Source organism: Cetorhinus maximus, chromosome 11, assembly GCF_964194155.1.
Source record: "Cetorhinus maximus chromosome 11, sCetMax3.hap1.1, whole genome shotgun sequence".
Taxonomy (NCBI): Eukaryota; Metazoa; Chordata; class Chondrichthyes; order Lamniformes; family Cetorhinidae; genus Cetorhinus; species Cetorhinus maximus.
Window position 1 is genome coordinate 121935474 of NC_135889.1, and position 20134 is coordinate 121955607.

General features: G+C 48.9%; 2 protein-coding genes across 4 annotated transcripts in view; one reads left to right on the forward strand and one right to left on the reverse strand.

Annotated features, from left to right (window-relative positions):
• The window catches only part of LOC144686877 (anion exchange protein 3-like), a 192730-nt gene extending 174550 nt beyond the window's left edge, over positions 1-18180 (reverse strand). The window contains exon 1 of the mRNA XM_078552685.1: positions 17871-18180. The gene's annotated coding sequence lies outside the window, so the exon portion shown is untranslated. The remainder of the gene's footprint in view (positions 1-17870) is intronic.
• stk11ip (serine/threonine kinase 11 interacting protein) overlaps positions 18111-20134 on the forward strand; it is a 106415-nt gene continuing 104391 nt past the window's right edge. For 2 of the 3 annotated variants that reach the window (XM_078552686.1, XM_078552688.1), the window contains exon 1: positions 18111-18371. The gene's annotated coding sequence lies outside the window, so the exon portion shown is untranslated. Of the gene's footprint in view, positions 18376-20134 lie in introns of all 3 variants that reach the window. The other variant, XM_078552687.1, reaches the window with a different exon arrangement.

Consider the following 20134-nt stretch of genomic DNA (forward strand, 5'->3'; position numbering starts at 1 on the left):
TTAAAAAGTGTACAGCACAGGAATTCGGAAGTGTTAAAAGGTATATATGTAAATACAAGGAGTATAGTAAATAGTAAATAATGTTCTGATGAAGAGTCATACGGACTCGAAACGTCAACTCTGTATTCCTCTCCTCAGATGTTGTCAGACCTGCTCAATTTTTCCAGCGATTTTTGTTTTTGTTGTAGTAAACAAAGCTGATGAGCTGAGGGCACAGATAGATATATGGAAACGTGATATTGTTGTTATAATGGAAACTTGGCTTAAGGAGGGGCAAAAATGGCAGCTCAACATCCCTGGATATAGAGTTTTCAGGCAGGATACAGAGGGGGATAAAAAGGTGGGGGTGTAGCATTACTGGTTAAAGAATCAATTACAGATGTGAACAGAGATGATATACCAAATGAAGCATCAAATGAGTCCATATGGGTTGAGCTCAGAAATAATAAAGGGGCAGCCACACTGCTCAGAGTGTACTATAGACCCCCAAATAGTGAGAGGAAGATTGAAGGGCAAATACGTAGGCAGATTTCTGAGTGCAAAAACAATAGGGCAGTAATCGTTGGGGACTTCAACTACCCTAATATCAGTTGGGATAGGAACAGTGTGAAGGGCACAGAGGGTGCAAAATTCTTGAACTGCATTCAAGAGAACTTTTTCAGCCAGTACATTACAAGCCCAACGAGAGGGGGTGCAACTCTCGATTTAGTCTCAGGAAATGAAGCTGGGCAGGTGGATGATGTAGCAGTGGGGGACCATTTTGGAGATAGCAACCATAATGTAGTTAGGTGTAACATCATTATGGAAAAGGACAAAGGTAGAGCAGGAGTAGAAGTTCTAAATTGGTGGAAGATAAATTTTACAAAGCGGAGAGGTGAGCCGGCGAGAATGGACTGGATACAGCTATTAGAAGGAAAAACTGTGTCAAATCAGTGGGTAGCATTCAAATGCAAGATTCTACGGGCACAATGTAGACATGTCCTCACAAAGGAAAAGGATTGTACTGCCAAATCTAGAGCCTCCTGGTTATCCAGAAGCATACAGGCCAAGATAAAGCAGAAAAAGAAATCTTATGACAGTCACAAAACACTGTAGAAAGCCTAGAGGAGTATAGAAAGTACAGAGGTGAAGTGAAAGTGGAAATTAGGAAAGGAAAGAGAGGATATGAAGAAATATTGGCAGGCAAAATCAAAGAAAATCCTAAGATGTTTTACCAGTACATTAAGAGCAAGAGAATAACTAAGGAAAAGGTAGGGCTTATCAGACATGTACATGGTAACTTGTGCATTGATGCTGATGTGGGCAGGGTTCTCAATGAGTACTTTGTCTCTCTCTTCACTAAGGAGAGGAGTGATGCAGAAATTCTAGTTATAAAGAGGAGGAGTGTGAAATATTGGATACAATAAGCATAGTGAGAGTGGAAGTACTGGAGGATCTGTTATCCTTGAGGTGGATGAATCACCAGGGCCGGATGGATTGTATCCCAGGCTGTTGATGGAAGCCAGGGAGGAAATAGTGGATGCTCCGAGGATCATTTTCCAATCCTCACTAGATACAGGTGAGGTCCCAGAGGATTGGAGGTCCACGAACGTTGTACCATTATTTAAAAATGGTGCAAGGGATAGGTCAGAAAATTATAGGCCAGTCAGTCTGACTTCAGTGGTGGGCAAATTATTAGAAACAATTCTGAGAGACAGGATAAACTGTCACCTAGAAAGGCACAGATTGATCAGGGACAGTCAGCATGGTTCTGTTAGGAGAAGAGTGTGTCTTACTAAATAGAGTTTTTTGAGGAAGCAACAAGGAGGATTGATGAGGGTAGTGCAGTAGACGTTGTCTACATGGATTTCAGTAAGGTATTTGACAAGGTCCCACATGGCAGACTGGTCAGGAAAATGAGATCTCATGGGATACAGAGAAAGGTGGCAGTTTGGATCCAAAATTGGCTCAGTGACAGGAAACAAAGGGTAATGATTGATGGATGTTTTTGTGCATGGAAAATGGTTTCCAGTGGTGTTCCACAGGGCTCAGTGTTGAAGCCCTTGCTGTTTGATGTATACATTAATAATTTAGGCTTATATTTGGGAGGTATGATTGGGAAATTTACAGATGACACAAAAATTAGCCGTGTAGTTGATAGTGAAGAGGATAGCTGTTGACTCCAGGATTATATCAATGGTTTGGTTAAGTGGGCGGAGAAGTAGCAAATGGAGTTCAATCCAGAAAAGAGCAAGGTAATGCATTTGGAGAGGGCAAGGGAGTACTCAATGAATGGGAAGTTATTGAAAGGGGTTGAGGAAGTGAGAGACCTTGGAGTGCATGACCACAGGTCCTTGAAGGTGGCAGGACAGGTGGACAAGGTGGTCAAGAAAGCATATGGAATGCTTTCCTTTATTGGATGAGGTATTGAATACAAAAGCAGGGATGTAATGATGGAACTGTATAAAATGCTGGTTAGGCCACAGCTGGAATTGTGTGTACAGTTCTGGTCACCACATTACAGGAAGGACATAACTGCTCTGGAGAGAGTAAGAGGAGATTTACAAGAATGTTGCCAGGGCTTGAAAATTGCAGCTATGAGGAGAGATTGGATAGGCTAGGGTTTTTTTTCCTTAGTACGGAGGAGGCTAAGGGTTGACCTAATTGAGGTGTAGAAAACTATGAGAGGCCTAGATAGGGTAGACAGGAAAGACTTGTTTCCCCTAGCTGAGGGCTCAGCTACCAGGTGGCATGGATTTAAGGTGATTGGTAGAAGGATTAGAGGGGGCATGAGGAAAAACCTTTTCACCCAGAGGGTGGTGGGCATCTGGAATTCACTGCCTAAGTTGGTGGTTGAGGCTGAAACGCTCAACTCATTTGAAAGGTACCTGGATCTGCATCTGCATCTGAAGTGCTGTAACCTGCAAGGCTATGGACCAGGTGCTGGAAAGTAAGATTAAAATGAGCGGCTAGCTTCTTTTTTACTCTTTTTGGCTGGCGAAGACACGATGGGCTGAATGGCCTCTTTCTGCACTGTAACTTGTCTATGGTTTTAATCTCCAGCGAGGCCTCGTTGACCCGTGGCGCAGAGGGTTTGGATCTTCTGGGTGTCATTGACAGTAAGCTCCCAGCATTCCTGGGCTGCAGTGAGCGAATGTGTGTGTGCGGGTGCCGTTTAAATACGACGCCAGGACCTTCGACCCCGTGAGGAAACGCGGAGGCTGACGGACCACTGCCTGTCCCGCCACGAGATGCACTGATGCACAGTTAATGAGCTGAAAAGGGGAAGATCGGGCACGTGATCCCGACCCACTGCCCGGCAGGAATCACGCACGCCAATCACACTTAAGTCTCCAAAGCTAAAAATTCCACTCCCTGTCTCTGTTGCAATGATTTGTGGTCGTTGACTCCACGGATCCCCTCTTAGCTTAGGAACATAGGAACACAGGGACAGGAGCAGGCCATTGAGCCCATCGAGCCTGCCCTGCCATTCAAACAGCTCGTGGCTGATCATCTACCTCTACGTCACTTTCCCCACTATCCCCATATTGCTGGATGCCCATAGTATCCAGAAATCTATCTGCTTCTGCACGTGCTTATTAGGCAGGAACTAAAGATCGAAATAAGATTGACAATTCTTCTACAACGTCCTGGTACTCGACAGGCAGACTTCATCGTTCAAAAATCAAAAAGATTCTCCAAAGTTCAGGATCTCACATACATCAAGGGCCCAAAGCAATGCTGAAGTTCGACGACAGTGAATTATCCTTTAATGGATTAGCTTACGAGGTTATGAATTTTTCCACTTCTCGTATACATTAGACATCTCAAAGGACATCAAGTAATCATCTAACACACAAGTAGCTTTTCAATACAGGCAACAGCATCAAATGAAGGAGGCCAGTAAGACCAGCTTCCCCAGGGAAATCTGGATATCTCTGGGCAGATTTGTGTATTGATTTACCGGAGGACACAGAGATAAAGAGCCATTGTGTCTCAGCTCCAGCTAACAAACATCCACTTAAATCCACATTATATATGTAAAGACACTTAAAAAGGCTTAAATGCAGCAATTACCCTGTTTGAGGTACAGAGCTGAGCTTTCATAAAAATCACGGGGCTGGATTTTCCAGTCCGTCCATCTGATGAGGAGACGGTAAACCGAGTTCCCGTTCGCCCTTTCGGTTTGATGTAAAAGTCCCCGTGAGACGACTGGAAGAAGAGCAGGGGGATTCTCCTGAGGCGTCATGACCAACGCTTACCCCTCAAAAAAAACCTCACAAAAAAAGAGAGATTATTTGACCACTATTCCAATATAGTCCGCAATTCAGTGGGAGGGGGGCCATCCTTCTCCCTCAAACCTTCTCCCCCCTCCCCCGCACCCGCACGGATGTAAATGCGACCGCGCTGACCTCAGGTCGGCAATGCAACATGGTCACGCCAGTCTAGGGATATTAGGGAGGGTGAGCAAGTGCAGAAATTGGAAGCCCGATCTGCGCGGAAATGGCAGGCGGGGCAGGCTTTCGATTTCTGCTCCCCTTCCGTCATAATGTTGTATTGCCGACCTGATGTCAGCACTTACGTCAGTGCGGGGTGTTGGGTGGGTGGGTTGGGGGTGTTGGGTGGGTGGGAAGGATGGCCCATCCAAACTGCGGACTATATTGGGATGGTGGTCAGATACTTGAGCTATTCAGCCTGTTAATGACCCCATCGTATGAAATCTTTCGTCGCCTGCTGTGTTTTTCGGACGCAGACGGGAAAAGGTTTGGGAGTGTTTTCCAGCGGGTTTGAGGAGGGGGGCGGTGGTGGGCACAAGGATGGAAGGCCTGCCGCTGGGGCCAGGGCTGCAGGGAGCAGCAGCTTCTGCCGGTGAAGGTGGCAGCGTCCGTATGATTTTGTGACTTCATTTCTTCCCAGTTTTCAGCCTGCCCGAAGAAATAAGGAGACGTTCAGAGAGCAGGGGGGGCCTTTAAATTTGCATCCTGTTTACAACCTAACCCCTCTGTCACACACCAGCCTGGCCTAGGCTCCCGATTGAGCGCTGAGGCCCCCCCACCTTTGCATCGCTGATTGACCACCTTCCTGCCAGGCGGCCACTAACTGGCCGTGTGACACTGGATTGGCCGGGCTGAGACTGCAGGGGGCGGGAGTGAGCTGACCGCTCACTTTCTGTTCCGTCTCCCTCACCTCACCGGAAACTGTTCAGTCCAGCCCATGGAATCATACAGCACAGAACGAGGCCCATCGAATCTGTGCTAGCTCACTGAAGAGCGGTCCAATTAGTCCCACTCCACCTACTCTTTCCCCATTTCTCAGGGGAGGTGGTGGTGTAGCGGTAATGTCACTGGACTAATAATAAAGGCCCAGACTAATGCTCTGGGGGAAACATGGGTTCAAATCCCACCACAGCAGCTGGTGGAATTTAAATTCAATCAATAAATCTGGAATATAAAACTAGTCTCAATAATGGTGACCCATTAAACTTTCACCAATCGTTCTAAAAACCCATCTGGTTCACTAATGCCCTTTAGGGAAGGAAATCTGCCATCCTTACCTGGTCTGGTCCACATATGACTCCAGATCCACAGCAATGTGGTTGGAACATAGGAGCAAGAGTAGGCCATTCAGCCCATTGAGCCTGCTCTGCCACCCACTCACTATGATCATGGCTGATCATCCACTTCAATGCTTTTCTCCCCACACTATCCCCATATCCCTTTATGTCATTGGCATTTAGAAATCTGTCAATCTCTGCTTTAAACATACTCAGTGACTGAGCTTCCACAGCTCTCTGGGGTAGAGAATTCCAAAATTCACAACCCTGAGTCAAACAATTTCTCCTCATCTCGGTCCTAAGTGGCTTCCCCCTTATTTTGAAATTGTGTCCCCTGGTTCTAGACTCCCCAAGCAGGGGAAACCTCTTACCTGCATCTACCATATCTATCCCTTTAAGTATTTTGTAGGTTTCAATGAGATCACCTCTCATTCCTTGGAACTCTAGAGAATACAGGCCAAGTTTGCCCAATCTCTCTTCATAGGACAGTCCTACCATCACAGAATCACAATCACAGAATCACAGAATCAGTGTAGAAGAGGCCCTTCGGCTCATCGAGTCTGCACCGACACGTGAGAAACACATCCCGGGAACAAGTCTGGTGAACCTTCGTTACACTCTCTCTATGGCAATAATATCCCTCCTAAAGTAAGGGGACCAAATGTGCACACAGTAATCCAGGTGTGGTCTAACCAATGCTCTATACAATTGAAACAAGACTTCGCCACTCCTATACTCAAACCCTCTTGCAATATAAGCCAACATACCATTAGCCTTCCTGATTGCCTGCTGTACCTGCCTGTTAGTCTTCAGTGACTTATTGAAGAGGACACTTCCTAATTCACCAAGGCTCCTAAGATAGCACCTTCTAAGCCCACAACCACTACCATCTAGAAGGACAAGGGCAACAGATAGATGGGAACACCACCACCTCGAAGTTCCCCTTCAAATCAATCACCATCCTGGCGTGGAACTATATCGCCGTTCCTTCGCTGTCACTGGGTCAAAATCCTGGAACTCCCTTCCTACCAGCACCGAGGGTGTACCTACACCACATGGACTGCAGCAGTTCAAGAAAGCTCACTTGATCAGTGCTCCCAACAGTTTCCATAAATTATCAAGCTGCTGATACATCTGATTTAGGATTTCACCAGCAATGAAGCAACATGTCGAGAACAGTCGCTCCCAAGGCTCCAAAGCAAAGTGACATTTACATACAAAGTGCCAGGCACTGATCATCTCCAACAAGAGAGAATCTAACCATCACCCCTTGACATTCAATGGCATTACCATCGCTGAATCCCCCACTATCAACATCCTGGGGGTTACCATTGACTAGAAACTGAACTGGACTAGCCATATAATTACTGTGGCTACAAGGGCAGGTCAGAGGCTGGGAATCCTGCGACGAGTAACTCACCTCCTGACTCCCCAAAGCCTGTCTACCATCTACAAGGCACAAGTCAGGAGTGTGATGGAATACTCCCCACTTGTCTGGATGAGTGCAGCTCCCACAACACTCAAGAAGCTTGACACCATCCAGGACAAAGCAGCCCACTTGATTGGCACCCCATCCACAAACATTCACTCCCTGCACCACCGATGCACAATAACAGCAGTGTGTGTACCATCTACAAGATGCACTGCTGCAACTCACCAAGGCTCCTTTGACAGCACCTTTCAAACTCGCAATCTCTACCACCTAGAAGGACAAGGACAGCAGATGAATGGGAACACCACCACCTGCAAGTTCCTCTCCAAGTCACTCACCATCCTGACTTGGAAATATATCACTGCTCCTTCACTGTCGCTGGGGCAAAATCCTAAAACCTTCTTCCTAACAGCACTGTGGGTATACCTACACCACATGGACTGCAGCAGTTCAAGAATGCAACTCACCACCACCTTCTGAAGGGCAATTAGATATGGAGAATAAATGCTGGCTGAGTCAACGACACCCACAACCAATGGATCAGATCTAAGCTCTGCAGTCCTGCCACATGCAGTTGTGAATGGTGGTGGACAATTAAACAACTCACTGGAGGAGACTCCACAAATATCACCATTCTCAATGATGGGGAAGCCCAGCATAACAGTGCAAAATGTAAGCCTGAAGCATTTGCTACAATCTTCAGCCAGAAGTGCCGAGTGGATGATCCATCTCGGCTTCTTCTGGAGGTCCCCAGCATCACAGATACCAGTCTTCAGCCAATTCGATTCACTCCACATGATATCAAGGAACGGCTGAAGGAACTGGATAGTACAAAGGCTATGGGCACTAACAATATTCCGGCAATAGTACTGAAGACTTATGCTCCAGGACTTGCTGTGCCCCTAGTCAAGCTGTTCCAGTACAGCTACAACACTGGCATCTACCCAGCTATGTGGAAAATTGCCCAGGTATGTTCCTGTACACAAGAAGCAGGACAAATCCAACCTGGCCAATTACTGCCCTATCAGTCTACTCTCGATCATCAGTAAAGTAATGGAAGGGATCATCAACAGTGCTATCAAGCGGCACTTGCTTAGCAACAACCTACTCACTGACGCTCAGTTTGGGTTCCGCCAGGGCCACTCAGCTCCAGACCTCATTACAGGCCTGGTTTAAACATGAACAAAACTCCAGAGGTGAGGTGAGAGTGACTGCCCTTGACATCTAGGCAGCATTTGACCAAGTGTGGCATCAAACTGGAGTGAATGGGAATCAGTGGGAAAACTCTCTACTGGTTGGAGTCATACCTAGTACAAAGGAAGACGGTTGTGGTTGTTGGAGGTCAATCATCTCAGCTCCAGGACATCACTGCAGGAGTTCCTCAGGGTAGTGTCCTCAATCCAACCATCTTCAGCTGCTTCATCAATGACATTCCTTCCATCCTAAGGTCAGAAGTGTGGACGTTCACTGATGATTGCACAATGTTCAGCACCATTCATGACTCCTCAGATACTGAAGCAGTCCATGTCCAAATACAGCAAGACCTGGACAATATCCAGGCTTGGGCTGAGAAGTGGCAAGAAACATTCGCGCCACACAAATGTCAGGCAATGACCATCTCCAACAAGAGATAATCTAACCATTGCCCATTGACATTCAATGGCATTACCATCACTGAATCCCCCACTATCAACATCCTGGGGGTTACCATCGACCAGAAACTGAACTGGACTAGCCATATAAATACTGTGGCTACAAGAGCAGGTCAGAGGCTAGGAATCCTGTGGCAAGTAACTCACCTCCTGACTCCCCAAAGCCTGTCAACAATCTATAAGGCACAAGCCAGGAGTGTGTTTTTTTAAATTCATTCATGGGATGTGGGCTTCGCTGGCTGGGCCAGCATTTATTGCCCATCCCTAGTTGCCCTGGAGAAGGTGGGGGTGAGCTGCCTTCTTGAACCATTGCAGTCCATGTGGTGTAGGTACACCCACAGTGCTGTTAGGGAGGGAGTTCCAGGATTTTGACCCAGTGACAGTGAAGGAACGGTGATATATTTCCAAGTCAGGATGGTGACTGGCTTGGAGGGGAACCTCCAGGTGGTGATGTTCCCATCTATCTGCTGCTCTTGTCCTTCTGGATGGTAGTGGTCATGGGTTTGGAAGGTGCTGTCGAAGGAGCGTTGGTGAATTCCTGCAGTGCATCTTGTACATGGTACACACTGCTGCTACTGTGTGTTGGTGGTGGAGGGAGTGAATGTTTGAGGGTGCGGTGCCAATCAAGCAGGTTGCTTTGTCCTGGATAGTGTCAAGCTTCCTGGCTGTTGTGGGAGCTGCACTCATCCAGGCAAGTGGGGAGTATTCCATCACACTCCTCACGCCTTATAGATGGTGGACAGGCTTTGGGGAGTCTGGAGGTAGGTTACTCGTCGCAGGATTCCTAGCCTCTGACCTGCTCTTGTAGCCACAGTATTTATATGGCTGGTCCAGTTCAGTTTCTGGTCAATGGTAACCCCCAGGATGTTGATAGTGGTGAATTCAGTGATGGTAATGCCATTGAACATCAAGGGACGATGGTTAGATTCTCCCTTGTTGGAGATGGTCATTGCCTGGCACTTGTGTGGCATGAATGTTACTTGACACTCATCAGCCCAAGTCTGGATATTGTCCAGGTCTTGCTTCATTTGGACATAGACTGCTTCATTATCTGAGGAGTCGCGAATGGTGCTGAACATTGTGCAATCATCAGTGAACATCCCCACTTCTGACCTTAGGATGGAAGGAAAGTCATTGATGAAGCAGCTGAAGATGGTTGGGCCCAGGACACTATCCTGAGGAACTCCTGCAGCGATGTCCTGGACCTGAGATGACTGACCTCCAACAACCACAACCATCTTCCTTTGTGCTAGGTTTGACTCCTACTGGAATACTCTCCACTTGCCTGGATGAGTGCAGCTTGAACAACACTCAAGAAGCTCAACACTGCCCAGGACAAAGCAGCCCGCTTGATTGACACGCCTCTCACAAACTGTCACTCCGTCCACCACTGATGCACAGTGGCAGCAGCAGTGTGTACCATCTACAAGATGCACTTGTAAGAAATTGGGGTCTTTAATAAGCGGATATCTTCTGCATTTTATAGGATTTTCTAAGCAGCTTTGAGCTCTAAGCAGCTCTTTCTAAATACTTTGACCTCTGAACAGTCTTCGGGAACAGCAAGGTCACTTAGTTCAGGCTGCCTTCTTCAGATTCCTGAGTTGTTAGATGGCGTCCTGTGCATCCCCTTATCTCCCAAGTGTTTAGAAACGACCAAGATATGACCTTCAGCAAATGTAAACTAAAACTGACCTCGAGCCGGGTGACGCACAAGGTTAGGGGAGTGGTTACCACCCTGACGTTTTGAGTACCTGTCCTGTATCCATTGGTCAGAATAGTTAGATGATTGACACTGGGTAAGCTACCAGCCCCCCAAAAAAAGGTATAGGGATTGATGTCATTCTGGTGGCAGTGGGCTGAGGTGCTGAGGCACTGGTGAGGTGGCAGTGCTGGTTGAGCAGCTGCCTTCTTCAGGTGGACGATGGACCAGAGGAGGAGGAGGAAAATCGAGAGATCGAGGGAAGAGCTTCCTAACACTTTGACAGAGACATGGAAATGTTATCACAAGCTGTTACAGGTCATGCACCTTTCTCTGTCTAATTAGGTAATGTATCATATCTAAACTGTAGCTTCCTAATAAACTCAGTAAGCTATCTTAAAATTACATACGAATAGTCAACTGCCTATTTAGGTATCTGTGGTCCTGAACCCAGAAATCTTATACGCTGCAGGAATTCACCAAGGCTCCTTAGACAGCAGTTTTCAAACCCACGACCACTACCATCTAGAAGGACAAGGGCAGCAGATAAGTGGGAACACCACCACCTGGAAGTTCCCCTCCAAGCCACTCACCATCCTGACTTGGAAATATATCACCGTTCCTTCACTGTCACTGGGTCAAAATCCTAGAACTCCCTTCCTAACAGCACTGTGGGTGTATCTACACCACATGGACTGCAGCGGTTCAAGAAGGCAGCTCACCATCACCTTCTCAAGAGCAATCGGGGGTGGGCAATAAATGCTGGCCCAGCCAGCGAAGCCCACATCCCATGAATGAATAAAAAACGTAAAAAGAGTTTAAAAACTGAAACAGCCCGAACTAGTCAACAAGAAATATCCATATAAGGAGGACAGGGTGGCTTGGATTTGGGGCTTACAACAGGACAACACACCCATGTCCTGCATACAGAGTCTTCACCCAATATTCAGAAACAGCCTGTTACCAGAATATTCTGATTCCTCGAAGTTCTCATGCGCGCCTTACTGGTTTCAGGTAGTGACACCACTATTCTCAGCTAAAATGGAGATGATTAGTTAAATCCCCCTGTCAATCACTTTTGTAAATGACTAGGATTGGTTATACACAGAATATTTGTACTATCCTCCACTCACTGCATCCAGCAACAACTGGGCCCCTCGGAGTTCCACAGGAGCATTATAAAACAAAGCATGACACCGAGGCGCATGAGATATTAGGTCAGGTGACCAAACATTTGGTCAAAGAGGCAGGTCTTAAGACGTGGCTTTAAGGAGGAGACGGAGGTGGAGAGGTGCAGGGAGGCAATTCCAGAGCTTGGGGCCCAGGCAGCTGAGCCACCAGCGGTTGACCACTAAAATTGTGGATGTACAAGTGGCTAGAATTAAAGGAGCACAGATATCTCGGAGGGTTGTGAGTTGGCGATTACAGAGATAGGGAGGGGTGAAGCCCTGAAGTCACTTGAAGACACAGATGAGAAGTTAAAAATTAAGACATTCCTTGAGTGGGAGCCAGTGTGGGTCAGCGAGCACAGTGGGTGATAGGTGAACAGGACTTGGTGCGAGTTAAGGCATGGGAAGCAGGGTTTTAGATGACCACAGGTTTACAGAGGGTAGAATGTAGGAGGCCAGCCAGGAGTGCGCTGGAATAGTTGAGTCTAGAGGTAATAGAGGCATGAATGAGGATTTCAGGAGCTGATGAGCTGAGACAGGGCTGAGGTCAGGTGATGTTATGGAGGTGGAAATAGGCAGTTTTGGTGATGGCACGGATATGTGGTCAGGAGCCCAACTCAGGGCCAAATATGACATGAACGTTGCAAAAACAGATTGACTTAATCTCAGGCTGTTGCCCGGGAGAGGGATGGAGTCGGTAGCCGGGGAATGGAGTTCGGAGCGGGATTGAAAACAATGGCTTCGGTCTTCCTGATGGTTAACTGGAGGGAATTTCTGCTCATCCAGTCCCGGGCGTTGGATAAGCAGCCTGATAATTTAGCAACAATGGAGGAGTTGAGAGAGGTGGGGGTGAGGTAGAGCTGGGTGTCGGTGGTGTACATGTGAAAACTAACACTGTGTTTTCAGATGATGTTGCTGAGGGGCAGCATGTAGATGAGAAATAGGGAGGGGGGGGACAAGGATAGATCCTTGTGGGGGGGGACCCAGAGGGAACAGTGAGGGAGCAGGAAGAGAAACCATTGTAAGTGATTCTCTGGCTACGATGAGATCGATAAGAAAGGAAGCAGGTGAGAGCAGGTCCCACCCAGCTGGACGACAGTGGAGAGGCGTTGGGAGGAGGATGGTGTGGTCAAACCGTGTCAGAGGCTGCAGACAGGACGAGGAGGGTGAGGAGGGAAAGTTATCCTTTGTCACAGTCACATAGGATGTCACTTGTGGTTTCTAGCGGGGGCTGTGTCCTTCCCCTGGTGTCTGTTGTGTGGAGGTAGCCATGGAATAGGGACTGCAAATTGTACCACTGGCTCTGGATTGGCAGCTGAGCTCCGAAACCCCCACCCACCTCTATCCACCCCTCCCACACCTCCCTAGCCTCGGTTTTATGGAGGAGGCGGAAACAAGGGTAGGTCAGCGGGGTTTACTTCCCACACCTGATAACCATTGCCTGCGAAGGCACAACGGGAATAATGGCCTCCTGGGCTGTAACAGTTCTGGGATCCTGTGAGTTTCCTGCTGGAAGGTGTGCACGAGGCCCCAATGTCCAGCTCAAGCTGCGAAGCCCTTTGTAGCCAAACAACCTGGGAACACAACAAGAGGCTTCAGCAATAAACACAGCACCATCTGGAGCAGGGCTGGTTCATCCCCACATTCCCTCGGGATCAGGGCTGGTTCATCCCCACATTCCCTCGGGATCAGGGCTGGTTCATCCCCACATTCCCTCGGGATCAGGGCTGGTTCATCCCCACATTCCCTCGGGATCAGGGCTGGTTCATCCCCACATTCCCTCGGGATCAGGGCTGGTTCATCCCCACATTCCCTCGGGATCAGGGCTGTTTCATCCCAACATTCCCTCGGGTTCAGGGCTGGTTCATCCCCACATTCCCTCGGGATCAGGGCTGGTTCATCCCCACATTCCCTCGGGATCAGGGCTGGTTCATCCCCACATTCCCTCGGGATCAGGGCTGGTTCATCCCCACATTTCCTCGGGATCAGGGCTGGTTTATTCCCACATTCCCTCTGGATCAGGGCTGGTTCATCCCCACATTCCCTCAGGATCAGGGCTGGTTTATTCCCACATTCCCTCGGGATCAGGGCTGGTTCATCCCCACATTCCCTCGGGATCAGGGTTGGTTCATCCCCACATTCCCTCGGGATCAGGGCTGGTTTATTCCCACATTCCCTCTGGTCAATATCTTTAATAAAATCAGTCCCTCCTCCACCCACCCCACCTCCCCACATTCCCTTTATTCAGTCCTGGGTATCAGACGGGCAGAAGAAACAAAACAAAGGAAAATTGCGGCAATTTGATGGGATTGTAAGAATCCTGTCTGATCAGAAAGCCCCACTCCAGGATTCTGACAGTCTGTCCCTGTTGACTTCTGCCCTCAACCTTCAGATAAACAGCGTGACATGAGTGCTTCAAACACCAAAACGGCTCCAAGAACTAATTGTTACAGTAAGGAATTAAAATCCTCTCTCTCTGAAGAAACAAGCCCAATTACACTGCGGCACCCAGCTCCCCTACAGTCAGCTCATTGCCTCATGTTCCAGTGAATTATACAGGCTCAGGCGCCAGTATGAGAGGTGGCAGCCATGCCTCAATAGGTAGCACCTATCAGGTAGTCAGAAGGTCGTGGGTTCAAGTCCCGTTCCAGAGATTTGAACACAAAATCTAAATGAACGATTCAGAGCCAAGCGCAGTCAGGGGTCTGGAACTTCAGTATCAGCGCGATGAGCGGGTCACGTGATATTAGCTGGGTTGGGTTGGGTTGGGGCAGGTAGGTGGTGCTGGGCATTTCAAGGTGTTTCCAGTGGTCTTTGATGCCTGTCTCACACAGCGTTGCTGGTCAAACCCTGACTGGAAAATTGGGAGAGCAGTTGAGGTGTGAGAGCCCAGCCCACCCCCCCCTAACCCAACCCGCCCACCTCCCCCAAAATCACCCGGGAACCTGCCTGCCAGGTTCGGGAAGCTGGGACTCCTCACTCAGTTAATCCTGTTGGAAATGTGACAGTTGGCGACCTGATTGGCTTGAGCTGTGACGCCTCCACAGTTGAATAGCCGGCTGACACTCCCTGCCTGATCAATCGGATGCTGGTGAAACTTTAGCAGCAGCAAAGAGTGGGGAAGGAATGAGAATGCATAAGCAGGCAGTGGAAAAAAGCTTGGCCACCTGATTTCTCCAGCCATTCGCCATTCTACCCGCAGTCTTCCCCTGTTTGCTCCCTGCTGCCCACACTGGTTAACGACGGGATACTGGGGAGCTCTTTCAAAGAGCCGGCATAGACATGACGGGCTGAATGGCCTCCTCGTAGCCTGTAACATTCAATAATTTATTGGCCAGTCAATAAAAAAAAATGTGAATGCGTGAACAAAACCAGGCAAAAGGCTTGTGACAGCATTGGCAGGTTTCAGAAATGCCGAAACGCAAAAAGGGAGGTTGGAAATTAAAGAAATCTCAATTAATTTATTGCCCATAACATAATCGATTGCAATAAATGATACGATGATAACAGGTAGCTGGAAGACAGCAGTGATTTAAGGAGTTAGGAGTCAGAGAAATAGAATATTAAATAATAATTAACACACTGCCCTTAGCCAGTGAAGTCTCCCGGTGAGGCCCTGTGTTCAAATGTTGCTTCCCTTCAGTACACAAAGCGAAAGCTAGCAGCGGAGAGAGACACACAGAATCCTCAATGTCCCTCCCTGCCCACTCACCATGGAATTTTACAGCACAGAAGGAGGCCATTCAGCCCATCATGCCTGTGCCGACGCTTGGAAATTTGTCCCACTCTCCTCCCCCACCCCCACCCCCACCACCCCCCTGCCCTTTCCCCTATAGCCCTGCAATATTTTCATGATCCAGCATTTATCCGAATCCCCTTTCGAAAGTTACTATTGAATCTGCTTCCACCGCCCCTTTCAAGCAGCGCGTTCCACATCACAACAACTCAAAACAAATTCTCTTCATCTCCTCTCTGGGGTTTTTTTTTTGGTCAATTATCTCCGATCTGTGTCCACACATTAAACCATCTGTTCTCCTTGTTCAAACCACGCCCTCATTAATCAGGCAAACAAAGAAAACATTAAGAAATGCTCTTTGTGTGTAAAAAAAAAATGCTCCTTTCTCAATCAGAAGGGAGGTTGGTTTAATAGCAAATTAATTATTTTAATCCAGGTAGTTTGGGGTCATTCTGCCTTTACATACCTGGCAGCAGCGAGCGTTTCCAGCAGCCAGCTAGTACAAGGCTTGTTTTTTTTTTGTCTCAGTAAGAACAGGCAGCCTCGTCCACAATTCCCCGGTTCACATTCTATTCAGCCCAGTTGCACATGACATCATCAATCTCTGGTAATTAAACCCCACAGACTCAGAGCAGCTAGTTTACAACAACAACATCTTGCATTTCTATAGCGCCCTCCAGGCAGCAAAGCTCCTCATCCCAAAACAGTCGCGGGCGAGTTAAATTTTACTAGCAGAGCGCAGCAGGGGATGTCAGGGCTGCAAACATATTCTTCCCCTCTGCTCTCCCCTGCCCAGCTTGTCCCAGTGCCTGCAGGTGCTTCTCCCCACTGATCCCCCTGGTACCTGGTGCCTCTGCACCTATCTGTCACTGAGCCAAACTGCTGCCGACTGCCAGGGGACTCTGGCTGGCGGGACAGCAGGCTGGGCAGCCCACACAGAGAGTCACCGGACGCAGTGTCTCATCCATCTCTGCGTCTGTGTCCCGCTCGTCCCCAATTACTGAAAAATCAGGAATAGGGTCTGGTGAATGACCCACTCAGCCTTGGGAACCGCTGTCCAATCAGGGATAAATCCTGGGAATAATTCCCTCAGTCCTCATAATTACAGGAAAATCGGGGATAAATCCTGAGAATAATTAACTCAGCCCTGGTAATTACAGGACAATGAGGGATACCTCCTGGGGATAATTCCCTCAGCCCTTGGAATTTCAGTAAAACTTGGGATAAATCCCAGGAATAATTCACTCAGAATTACAGGAAAATCAGAGATAAATCCTGAGAATAATTTCTTCAGACTCAGAAACCAGGGTAAATCCTGGGAATAATTCCCTAATCCCTCAGAATTACAGGAAAATCAGTGATAAATCCTGGGAATAACCTGGAAATAACTCACTCTGTCCTGGAATATGTTGTAGAATCAAGGATAAATTCTGGGAATAACGTTGCACATTCCTGTGAATTTTGGTAAAATTGGGAATAGAGTCTGGGAATAATCTATTCTGTCCTGGGATTCTCAGTAAAATCAGGGATAATATCTCAGAATATCTAATTTGTCCTGAGAATTTCATTAAAATTAAGGATTAAATCTGAAATTAATCTACTGTTTACCAGGAAAACAGGATTTGTTTAAAAATCTAGAATAATACACCCCCTCCTTTCCAGGAAGACTGAGAATTGTTGTAAAGAAATTTGAATCAAGCCACTGTTTGTAATCTGTTTGACTAGCCGATGATTACTCTGCTTACAGGGAGGGCAGCAAGTGGGCTAACAACAGATTGCATTTAACGTCATAAAATGTCCCAAGGCATTTCACAGGAGCAATTATCAAGCAAAATTTGACACCAAGCCTAGGTAAGAGGCTAATTAGGACAGATGACCAAAAGCTTGGTCAACGAGTTCGATTTAAAGGAGCATCTAAAGGAAGGAATGGGAAGAAGAGATAGTTAGATCTGAAGAAGAGTCATATGGACTGGAAACGTTAATTCTGTTCCTCCCTCCACAGATGCTACCAGAATAGCTGAGTTTTACCAGCATTTTCTGTTTTTATTATAGAAGAGAGATAGTGATGTTTAGGGAAGGATTCCTGAGCAGCTGAGGGTACGGCCGCCAATGGTGGCGTGATTAAAATCGGGAGGCTCAAGAAATCAGAAATAGAGGAGCATAGAGATCTCGGACAATTGTTGGGCGAGAGGAGGTTACAGAGGTAGGGAACTGGGAGGCCACCGAGGGATTTGTAAACTAGGATGAGAATTTGTTTTTAAAGAAAGTGGGATAAGAACAACCCCATTTTTTTACATAGCACAATGAATGCGACACTTCACAAGAGCAATATAAAACAAAGTGTGACACCACGCCACATAAGGAGATATTAGGTCAGATGACCAAAAGTTTGGTTTTAAAAAGTGTCTTAAAGGAAAATATTATAACTAAATGTTATGGAAGCAGAGACAACGCATGATTTCAAAAGGAAATTCCTGATGGACACTTGAGGGAAATGAGCTCAGAGCGGGGGAATGGGACTGACTGACTGGATTGTTCTACAGAGAGCCAGCATGGACTTGATGGGCCGAATGCCCTCCTTCTGTGCTGTAATGATTACGTCTACTGAAATCCAATGGAATGTGATAACGTTCCCTGGCCAATATTTACCTGGGCACCACCAGGTGAGGTGAAGCTGTGTTGATGGGAGTGTAATGGGTCCTCTCGGCCGGAGGGTGGCGGTATAAGAGGAGGAGTCCGGCTGCGGCTGGTAGAGAAGGGCTGCTCTTGTTTACGGTCTGAATTACCCCCACTGTCGAGGGAGGAATCTCCTCGGAAATTTAACCGATAAAATATAAGTTTCGCGGTTCTTCATCGCGTCGGGAAGACGGGACGGAAGTTCGCCCGACCGTTTTTTTCCGTCTGTGTTTCATAGCGGGAGAGAAAAAAATAAGAGCTTTAGAAAAAGCGGCCGCGACGCGATGACGCAGTTGGCGTAAACGTCAAGACGCGATGACGTACAGGAGCTGCCGTTAGGACGTGATTACGTATGGAAGCGCTGACGTGGCAACGGGATGATGTCGGACGCGGTGACGTTGAACGTGGCAGGGTCGTGACCTCCAGACCAATGTTTAGGGAAGCAGTGTCAGGTGATGGAGAAGGAGAGACTGAGTGAGTAAGAGGGAAGGGGGTCGTGGGGGGGGAAGGGGGTCGTGGGGGGGGAAGGGGGTCGTGGGGGGGGAATGAATGGGGAGAGTGGGGGGGGGGGGAAGGGGGTCGTGGGGGGGGAATGAATGGGGAGAGTGGGGGGGGGAATGAATGGGGAGAGTGGGGGGGGGAATGAATGGGGAGAGTGGGGGGGGGAATGAATGGGGAGAGTGGGGGGGGAATGAATGGGGAGAGTGGGGGGGGGAATGAATGGGGAGAGTGGGGGGGGGGGAATGAATGGGGAGAGTGGGGGGGGGGGGAATGAATGGGGAGAGTGGGGGGGGTGGAATGAATGGGGAGAGTGGGGGGGGTGGAATGAATGGGGAGAGTGGGGGGGGTGGAATGAATGGGGAGAGTGGGGGGGGTGGAATGAATGGGGAGAGTGGGGGGGGGGAATGAATGGGGAGAGTGGGGGGGGGGGAATGAATGGGGAGAGTGGGGGGGGGGGAATGAATGGGGAGAGTGGGGGGGGGGGAATGAATGGGGAGAGTGGGGGGGGGGGAATGAATGGGGAGAGTGGGGGGGGGGGAATGAATGGGGAGAGTGGGGGGGGGGAATGAATGGGGAGAGTGGGGGGGGGGAATGAATGGGGAGAGTGGGGGGGGGGAATGAATGGGGAGAGTGGGGGGGGGGAATGAATGGGGAGAGTGGGGGGGGGGGAATGAATGGGGAGAGTGGGGGGGGGGGAATGAATGGGGAGAGTGGGGGGGGGGAATGAATGGGGAGAGTGGGGGGGGGGAATGAATGGGGAGAGTGGGGGGGAATAAGTTGGGGGCAGAATGGGGAGGGGGGCTGAATGGGAAGGGGAGGGGGCAGAGTGGGAAGTGGTGGGGGGAAAGGAGAGAATATGGAGGGGGGAAGGAGGATGTGGGGTGGGGAGAATGGGGGAGGGGGGAAGGGGATCGGGGAATGGGGAGAATGGGGAGAGGGATGGGGAGAGGGAAGGGGGATGGGGAGGGGGAAAGGATGGGATGGGGGGAAGGGGGTTGGGGCAGAAGGGGTATTTGGGGGAGGGGAGATGGGGGAATGGAGAAGGGTGGAATGGGGAGGGGAGTGAGGGTAATGGGTAAGGGTTATGGGGAGATGGGGAGGGGTGGGGAGGGGGAGGGAGGAGAAACCAAGGAAGGGGTGAGAGTGGGAGGAGAAACGGGGGTGCGGAGAAGCGGGGGGAGAGGGGGAGGAGAAACGGGGTGGAGGGGGAGGAGTAACGGGGGATGGAGGGAGAGAGGGAGAGGAAACGGGGGAGAGAGGGGGAGGGGGTTGGAATATGGGGCAACAGGTGAAGATGGGGGAATGGGGGAGGTGAGGAGGGTTTTGAAGAAGGTAGATGGGAAGAGGCGGGAATGGCAGTGGGTAAGTGGAATGGGGGGAGTTGGGAATGGGAGGGGGTTTAGGGGGATAATAGGAGGAATGTGTGGGAAATAGAGGAGTGGGGGAAAGGAGGGGTTAAAGGGCGGAATGGGGAGAGGAAGGGTTAACTGTCCAGAGACGAACAGATGTACCTGTGCTGGCTGCAATGTTCCTTTCCTCTCTAGTCCTTCAGTCAACCCCAACCCTGTGTCCCTATCCCCCCCATCACATTCTGCTCTATTCAGTTTATAGGGGGGAGGTTGTGGCATAGCGGGTATTGTCACTGAAGTAGCATTCCAGAGACCCAGGATAATGCCCTGGGGAGCTGTGTTCGAATCCCATCATGGCTGGTGGTGAAACTTGAATTCAGTGAAAAT